Raw genomic sequence first — 8,882 nt, 5'->3', positions numbered from 1 at the left:
GTCCGAAAGAAACGGTTCTCGGTTCAGTGTACCGGTGATCCGAAAACCGATACAACCGGTTCTTGACTCGAGAACGATAACCGCTCCAGCAGTGGCCATGTACGTTTGTTACCCTGCACGCTGCACACATGCTGTTCTGCTCGTGTTCATCTTCAGTTCTCTCTTCACAGCAGTTCAATCAGTGTACTGTTTGAGTAAATTAATTACTGGAGTGTCAGCCATGTTAAAAATGTAATAACTTAAGTAATTTGTGGATTAGTGCTTACTGGAGACGCGAACCGTTTCAAACGATTCAGCCCGATTTGGTGAACTGGTTCAACAGGTTCAATAAGAAGAACCGGTTAAATCGAACGATTCGTTCACGAACAGGACATCACTACTGTATATTCAGTTCTGTGAAACTGTAGCATGCAAGCAAAGTGTGGCTCTAATAGTGAGAGTGAATGGTTTTTAACTCTATGTATTGCATGTAAAAATAGATGAACTTGTGCATTACTTAGACACACACATGATGTTCACTCATCATAGGTTATAAGCAGTAAGTGTAAGATAATTTTCTACTTCAAGTATTGATTCAGCAATGCAGAAATGTTTGCTCTGAAACAATATTGCAATTGTTTAGAAGCAGATTAGTAAGAGGGTCAAGAGACAAACTAAAGCAAACCTTGACCACAATTATGGTGACATCATGTTTTTTTTATTTCAGTTGATTTCATCTAAGGCTGTGACTGAAGTCAGATGTAGTTCTTGTGTTTCTCTTTTCTTCAGTGATTCTGCTTGTTAACAGCAGCTGTTCATCACTAATGCACAATCATCACTTAATTAGTCACAATTATCTCATAACTTTACCTCTTTGAGGACTTGGGATTTGACTCTAGACTCGTTTGTGACTTGAAAGGAATGACTTGGTTCCTCCTCTGCTGAAATCAGCTGCTGAGTTCATGGGTGGAATAAACATATGGCAGGACTTTTTCTTTCTGACCCCTGGACTTTACACCTCTGTCTAGCATACAGTAACGTTATGGTTTAATCTTAAAAATACATTTGATGTTTAATTTCCAGTAGGCAGCAATGTTCTACTAAACTATAGCCCTCTCTAATGTCACCACAAATTAAACTGAGAAACATACATCTTTAAGTGAAGCTTACATAAAATGTTGCTATTTTTAATAATAAGCCCAGTTATACACAAACATTACTAAATTAGCCAATTCAAGTTAAAAATACCATAAATACCCAAATACAGGGTCAAAATTTTGACAGTGACAAATTTTGTGTTTTGCAAAGTTTTCTAGTATTTGCAGATTATTTTTACACATGTTTCTATGGTATACTGAAAAACAATGATAAGCATATCATAAGTTTTAAAGGCTTTTATTGTAAAAATATATATATATATAATGAGTCAATATTTACAGTGTTGACCCTTGTTCTTCATAACCTTTGCAGTTCACTCTGGCATGCTGGATATTAGCTTCTGGGCCAAATCCTGACTGATGGCCATCCATTCTTGCCTTATTAGTTCTTGGAGTTTATCACAATTTGTGGGCTTCTGCTTGTCCACTCGCCTTGTGAGGACTGACCACAGGTTCTCTATGATAGAGATCCGGGGAGTTGCCTGACCACGGATCCAAAAGGCCAAATCCTGACTGATGGCGATCCATTCTTGTCTTATTAGTTCTTGGAGTTTATCACAATTTGTGGGCTTCTGCTTGTCCACTCGCCTTGTGAGGACTGACCACAGGTTCTCTATGATAGAGATCCGGGGAGTTGCCTGACCACGGATCCAAAATTTCAATGTAATGATCTTCGAGCCACTTCTTTATCACTCTTGCTTTGTGACGTGGTGCTCCATCATGCTGGAAAATGCACGGATCATCACCAAATTGCTCATGGATCGTTGGAAGAAGTCACTCTTGGAGGACGTTTTGATACCATTCTTTATTCATGGCAGTGTTTTTGGGCAGAATTATGAGAGAGCCCACTCCCTCGGTTGAAAAGCAAACCCACACATGGATGGTCTCAGGATGCTTAACTGTTGGCACGACACAGGACTTATGGTAGCATTCACCTTTTCTTCTCCAAACAATAGGTTTTCCAGATGTCCCAAACAGTCGGAAGGGAGCTTCATCAGAGAAAATAACTTTGCACCAGTCTTCTGCTGTCCAATCCTTGTAATTCCTGCAGAATTTCAGTCTGTCCTTGACGTTTTTCTTGGAGAGACATGGCTTATTTCAGGTGCAATATTCTTTGTAGCAGTTTCCTTGCATGTGAGGCCATTTTTATGAAAAGTGATGATGATAATAATAATAATAATTAATTACATTTATATAGCGCTTTTCTAGGCACTCAAAGCGCTTTACATTGTCAGGGGGTATCTCCTCATCTACCACCAGTGTGCAGCATCCACCTGGATGATACGACGGCAGCCATAGTGCGCCAGAACGCCCACCACACAGCTTATTGATGGAGAGGAGACAGAGTGATGAAGCCAATCAGTAGATATGGGGATTGTTAGGAGGCCCTGATGATCAGAGGCCAATGGGCAAATTTGGCCAGGATGCCGAGGTCACACCTCTACTCTTTTTTCAAAAATCATCCTGGGATGTTTAATGAACACAGAGAGTCAGGACCTCGGATTAACATCTCATCCGAAGGACGGTGCTTGTTGACAGTATAGTGTCCCCGTCACTACACTGGGGTGTTAGGACCCACACAGACCACAGGGTGAGCACCCCCAGCTGGCCTCACTAACCCCTCTTCCAGCAGCAACCTAGTTTTCCCAGGAGGTCTCCCATCCAGGTACTGACCAGGCTCAGCCCTGCTTAGCTTCAGTGGGCATCCAGTCTTGGGCTACAGGGTGATATGGCTGCACTTGTTTCTTTGGCGGTAACCATTGCTAACAAGAATCCAATGATTGGAAGTGCTTCTTCCCTCCTTTTATAGCAATCAGTCTGCTCTTACAATCTAATTAGTATGATAGTGATTTTACCTGACTAGTACTCATTCATACGTTCACATGTGCAGCTGATATGATTAGTCAATTAATGTTAGCTGGTCATTTTGTGTCAGGATCAAAAAAGAGTGAAATTTCTTTTTTTGTGAAAAATGTTTTGGCCAATGAAGCTTTTAGCAATTATTTAAAAGGCATCTGATCACTCTACACAATAATCTAGAAACAATGTGAATGATCACCACAACAGCTTAAGCAGGAAAGTTTGCTAAACACAAAATGTATGTCACTTCCAAAACTTTTGGCCATGACTGTATGCCGTATACCCACTAGGAAAGGTCAAGGATTTCCGTATACCCACTTAAAAAAGCACGAGGATACGTAACAACATCGTTTTGTGACAGACCTTTCACCTGTTCATTCATAAATTCACCCTGTCTGTGTTGCGAAGCACCGACTTTTTGAAAATCACATTGTAAAAATTGCTGTAAAAAACGGCCAAATTTTGACAGTAACATATCTAGTATCGATAGTCTATGCATGACCTGACGTTTTATTTGTATCCAAAATGAGGAGATGTGAATATCAGGAGCACTCAACACTCTCATGCAGTGTGTGTTTCATTCATACTGGAAGCTGGAGGGCGCTCTTGCGCAGAAAGTCCAAAACAGACTCATAGAAGTAATAACTTATGACGTGCAAGAAATCCCTAATATCAAAGAGTATAGACGACTAAGGCTGTGTTCCAGTCCGTTTTTTTATGCCCTTCACTCGCAAACTTCCCTCCATCTCGTTTACTCGGATGTACGTCATTGATTACGTTGCATGAGTGCTCACTACTGGCTGAACCCTTGGAATGGGCTGAAGCCCTTGATCACTTAGAATCAGCTATGGGGTTGGTTTATTGTTTACATTTTTTCCCTTATGAATTTGTTTGGTGCAGCATTCTATATGTATATAGGTATGTTTGGGCTGTTATAAATGTAAAAAAAAAAATCATTTATATATTATAGAGTTGTTTGGGGTGGGGATAAATTAAACGCGATCTGTGATGACGTCACAACCGTGTTGCATTGCGGTCTATGGAGCGGCCTGAAGTGTGCATATGAAGCAGACTCGCTCCCTTGGTCAAAATCGAGGGGTCGAGGGTCTGTCCATATAAACTTCCCTCGTCCACTTCGAGAAGTGGAACGCACTTCAAAATGGCAGCGGGGATTCCCCCGAGGGGACGTGCTTAGGGAAGTTCGCGAGTGCGTGTTTAAAAGTGGAGTGGAACGCAGCCCAAGAGGCAAAACTCTGTAGAACGTTCCATTGCAACAGCAGCAACAGCAGCAGCCCTACGCTTCCGCCATTCTGGAGTGAAAACGACTGGGCAGTGCGCTAGTTTCTAGCTGTCGCTATGGCAAATTTCAGCTGCTTTGTTTAAAAAACATTAATTAAAGCTGAAATACAACCTGAATGTTGACAACAATAACGTACAATCACTAGACTAGTGATTATCAAATACTTTTAATAGTTTATTTTACTGACTTTATTTTTAAAATCTTCCCTTTTTCACAAAACCTTTTGCTCACTAGAAACCATCTCAGTTTCGGTTGAAAATATTTTAAGTTCAAATGTTAGCATTATAAACACTGAATTAATACCAGCATATGAAATTAAATTAATGCCAGAAAATAAGGAATGTTGTACAATAAATATATAACAGGAATACAACAGCTTGACAGTAAACTGTTTTTGCAGTATTGTCTTATATTAATGTCCATTAAAGGAAGACTGTAAAAAAAAATAAAAAATGTACAGCCACTTTCTCCAAAATTGTATAATTATTTATGACAGAGACACAGCAATGCATCGTGTTCTAATCTAGATCATCATGTTTGTAGTGTGTTCCAGGGGATTAAAACTTACAATATATATTTCAGACCTAACGTTAGTGGAGTAATAGTAACTAATAATATAGTAAATAACTAAATGTGTTAAGTTGCATAAGCTTATTACTTAGTGTCATATCCATATATATCATTATTATAGTTTCTATGGCTAGGACCTGCAGTTCCTAAAAGATATGTCAGACCTAGTGGAGTAATAGTAGGCTACATAATAATATAGTAAGTAATTGTAAATGTGTAAAGTTGCATAAGCTCATTACTTAGTGGCATATTCATATAAAGCATTACTATGGTTTCTATGGCTAGGACCTGCAGTTCCTAAAAGGATTTAAGTTTACTACTAGACCAAAAACATTTAAATTTAGCAGGTACATAAGACAGCGCTACGTCCCAAACATACAATATTTTTACACTTTTGTGAATAATTACCTGCAAGGGTCTTTGGGAAAACGATGAAAGGCAAGATTTTAATGTCACACTGATAGTTTTTGCAGTGGATTGCCCAACATTGCGTTCTTTTATTCCAATTTGACCTCTCTTTCATTGTTATTTTGTCTGTTTCTGTGTATCTGTGCTGTTGTCCAGTTGGAATTTTCACCCCAAAATAGCAGCGTTACCCAAAAAGCATCAGAGTTTCGCCTCTTGGTCTGCTATACTCTTTGCTAATATGGACAAAAGCATCCGGATATCGCTGTAGCTGAGCTGAATAAAAAGCAGAAAAAAATGTGAAGACAATAAACACATAATTGCGAAAATATGTGGTTTATGTGTGCTTTTCAAGTTATCTCCAGGCAATAAATAAACTATATGAATAATACAGTACTGATTGACATATCATTTAGCAGCCTATAGAAACTATAAAATATATTTACTGCCTTATTCTGTGATAAAAATATTGTAAAATAATAATAATTTAATAATACAAGTATACAAGCACACCGCTCCGCTGAAAACTCCACTTACCGGCAGCCGCGGACGTTATTGAAGGCCTTCGGTGTCTGAACATGAGGGATCGTCCCGGATGAGATCGTCAAGTGAGATCATCATCATGTGGATAATTTTATTTAAGGCTAAATTATTATTAATTAATTTTACTTATAGGTAGACTGGGCAGGCCTTCACAAAATTGTGTTTAATTACAAAAAAATTAAATAAAAATTGCCTTGACAAAAGGGCACTTTGGGCATCAAGGGGAAAAGGGGCAGGTGTGAATGTTAATGCATTAACTAAGGTTAACTAATGAGGTCTTATTATAAAGTAATACCTATTGGTCTTTGTAGTTCTTTTGCACTTTAATCTGTGTAAATGTTTTACCTTTATACATTTTTCTGTAATGTATGTTCTGTAACCAAATGACTTGGTTCCTCCTCTGCTGAAATCAGCTGCTGAGTTCATGGGTGGAATAAACATATGGCAGGACTTTTACTTTCTGACCCCTGGATTGTCCGCCTCTGCCTGTTAGCTGGTTTATGAGTGAATAATTGAATCATTCACTCAACTGATTCAAATTGAATCATTGCTTGATTTGGTTCATTCAGGATCAGAAATCTGTTTTGAGTTTGGTTGGAAAAGTTTTGTTGTCGGAGCAACACATTTTCTCCATGGTTCCTCCATTTGTAATTATTCCTCCTTATGTCTAAGAAATGTAAGGATCTTTTACACATGGACATGTGCTGACATTATGGCGGAGCATTACAACCCACAATCCACAACACCACTATAGACTTGTGTGTTATTTTTGTGGAAGTGAAAATTTAAATTATATTATAATTATTGTAAAATTATTTTGAGAAATTACACCTCACAATTTTGGATCCAAATACTTATAAAACTGTGCACGTATATACCAAGTTTGATGTGTGAGCAGTTGTGGTATTTTTTCATGTTTGATATCGTTTCTTTTTTGTCATGTTTTTCCTTGTGCTTGCCATGCCTTTGTCTGATTTTCCAGGTGTGTCTTGTTAGTAAATGTGACAGGTACCCTGAAAAACATAAAACATACCAACGCCCCTGAAAAATGCACAGCTAAGCAGGTTCAACTGTAAGGTGTGGAAAGGTGTGTTAATGATCACATAAACAAAAACATTCAGTGGTTTGCAGGAATGAAAGGCTGTTAGTGAAACAGGTTCAGTTACACGTGTAAAGAACAGCTAGTGCTGCTTGTCTAGATGAACAGCTGATCTGTGTTTGCTTTCCATTGTCAACTTTCACTTTGTTTTACGCCTATAATCCTCTCTGTAATTATAATACACATTATACGTTATTCCAGAGGTGGGACTTTCAAGTCACAAGCAAGTCTTCAAGTCATATCCCAAGTCCTCAAAGAGTTAAAGTTAATGAGATAATTAAGTGACTAATTAAATGATGATTGAGCATTAGTGATGAACACCTGCTGTTAACAATCAACATCACTGAAGAAACGAGAAACACAAGAACTACAACTGACTTCAGACACAGCCTTAGATGAAATCAACTGAAAAAAAAAACCCAGATACACATACACGCAATGTTACCATAATTGTGGTCAAGGTTTTCTTTAGTTGGTTTCTTCATACTTTTACTATCTCCAACATTATTTGTTTTTAAGCAATTGCAATGTTGTTTCAGAGCAAATGTTAGTGCATTGTTGAATCAAAATCTTTTAGTAGCAGATGAGCTTACACTTTCTGCATATAACAGATGATGTATGAGCTTTTATAAAGGAAGTTTACTGATTGATAATCAACTATTATTAAAGAAACGATATTCCACTGAACTCTGCTAATGTTTTGACATCAAAAAAGAGAACAATGCTTTAGTATAGGCTTTTAGACTTGAACACTTATCATATGATCCTCAACAGTGGTGACAATAATTATTCATATTGCATTTTGTTGATTGTCACCATTGTTGAGATTCATATGCTTGTTCTTGATGTCTGTGTGTGTCTAATTACTACTGGTATAAAAAATTGTACAGGCATGCATAGATCCAAGCTATGTGCACTGCAGCTACTAGAACAGCAAGTTACTTGAACGATACAGTTTAAATAACTAATTATTTAAGCCTGAACAAAAAATTCTGGTTTTGAGATATCAGAATTTAAGGGTCAAGAGCACAACTAAAGCAAACACTGATCTCCATGATGGTGCCATCATTTTAACCAATAAAACATCAACATCTGATCCTCTGTAATTCTCAATAACAGCAGCTGTTCATCACTAATGCACAATCATCATTTAATTAGTCACTTAATTATCTCATTAACTTTAACTCTTTGAGGATTTGGGATTTGACTCGAGACTGGTTTGTGACTTGAAAGGAATGACTTGGTTCCTCCTCTGCTGAAATCAGCTGCTGAGTTCATGGGTGGAATAAACATATGGCAGGACTTTTACTTTCTGACCCCTGGATTTTACACCTCTGGTAATAAGTGAAGATGCTGAGATCTAGAGAGATCTGTTAGTGTTTCATGTTCTTTGGGGATTTAAAGGGTTTCTGTTGTCTGTGTTTTGTGGGTCACCATTGTGCTGAAGAGTAGAGTGTGTGCTTCAGTCCAGCACTAATTTTAAATTTCATAATGCATTAATAAAAGACAGATGCTGATGCATTGATAGTTACATTAGTTCAAGTAATTGTGCTGTTGCTAGCCAATGGTTAGCTGCAAAAAATATATAGCCAACTGTGAATGTTATTTTTATAGTGTGGGAAGTGACTTTCATTATAAAAAATAAAAAAGATTATATCAAACTTGTGAGTAATTTAACAGAACTGTAGAAATAAGGTTATACTTACTAAGAATAGGTTTAAGTTTGCCACAGAGCACCGCAAAAGTAACTACCATAAATATGACAGGGGAATTAGTAAGGAGATATTTGAATTATGTACTAATAAACTAATGCTTTCTGAGTCGGTGTCGCAAGGATAAAGTTGCCGATCCTGACTCACCATCTCCTCAGACGCGCCTTTAGCTAGAAGTGCATCTTTGCGGATTATGATTATAATGAAAGAGTTTTTGATTTGTTTTATTTAGTTAAGCAGTAATTTAAAGCTTTCTA

Source organism: Sinocyclocheilus grahami, unplaced genomic scaffold (assembly GCF_001515645.1).
Source record: "Sinocyclocheilus grahami isolate Dianchi unplaced genomic scaffold, SAMN03320097.WGS_v1.1 scaffold1666.1, whole genome shotgun sequence".
Classification (NCBI taxonomy): Eukaryota; Metazoa; Chordata; class Actinopteri; order Cypriniformes; family Cyprinidae; genus Sinocyclocheilus; species Sinocyclocheilus grahami.
This window is presented reverse-complemented; position numbering follows the sequence as displayed.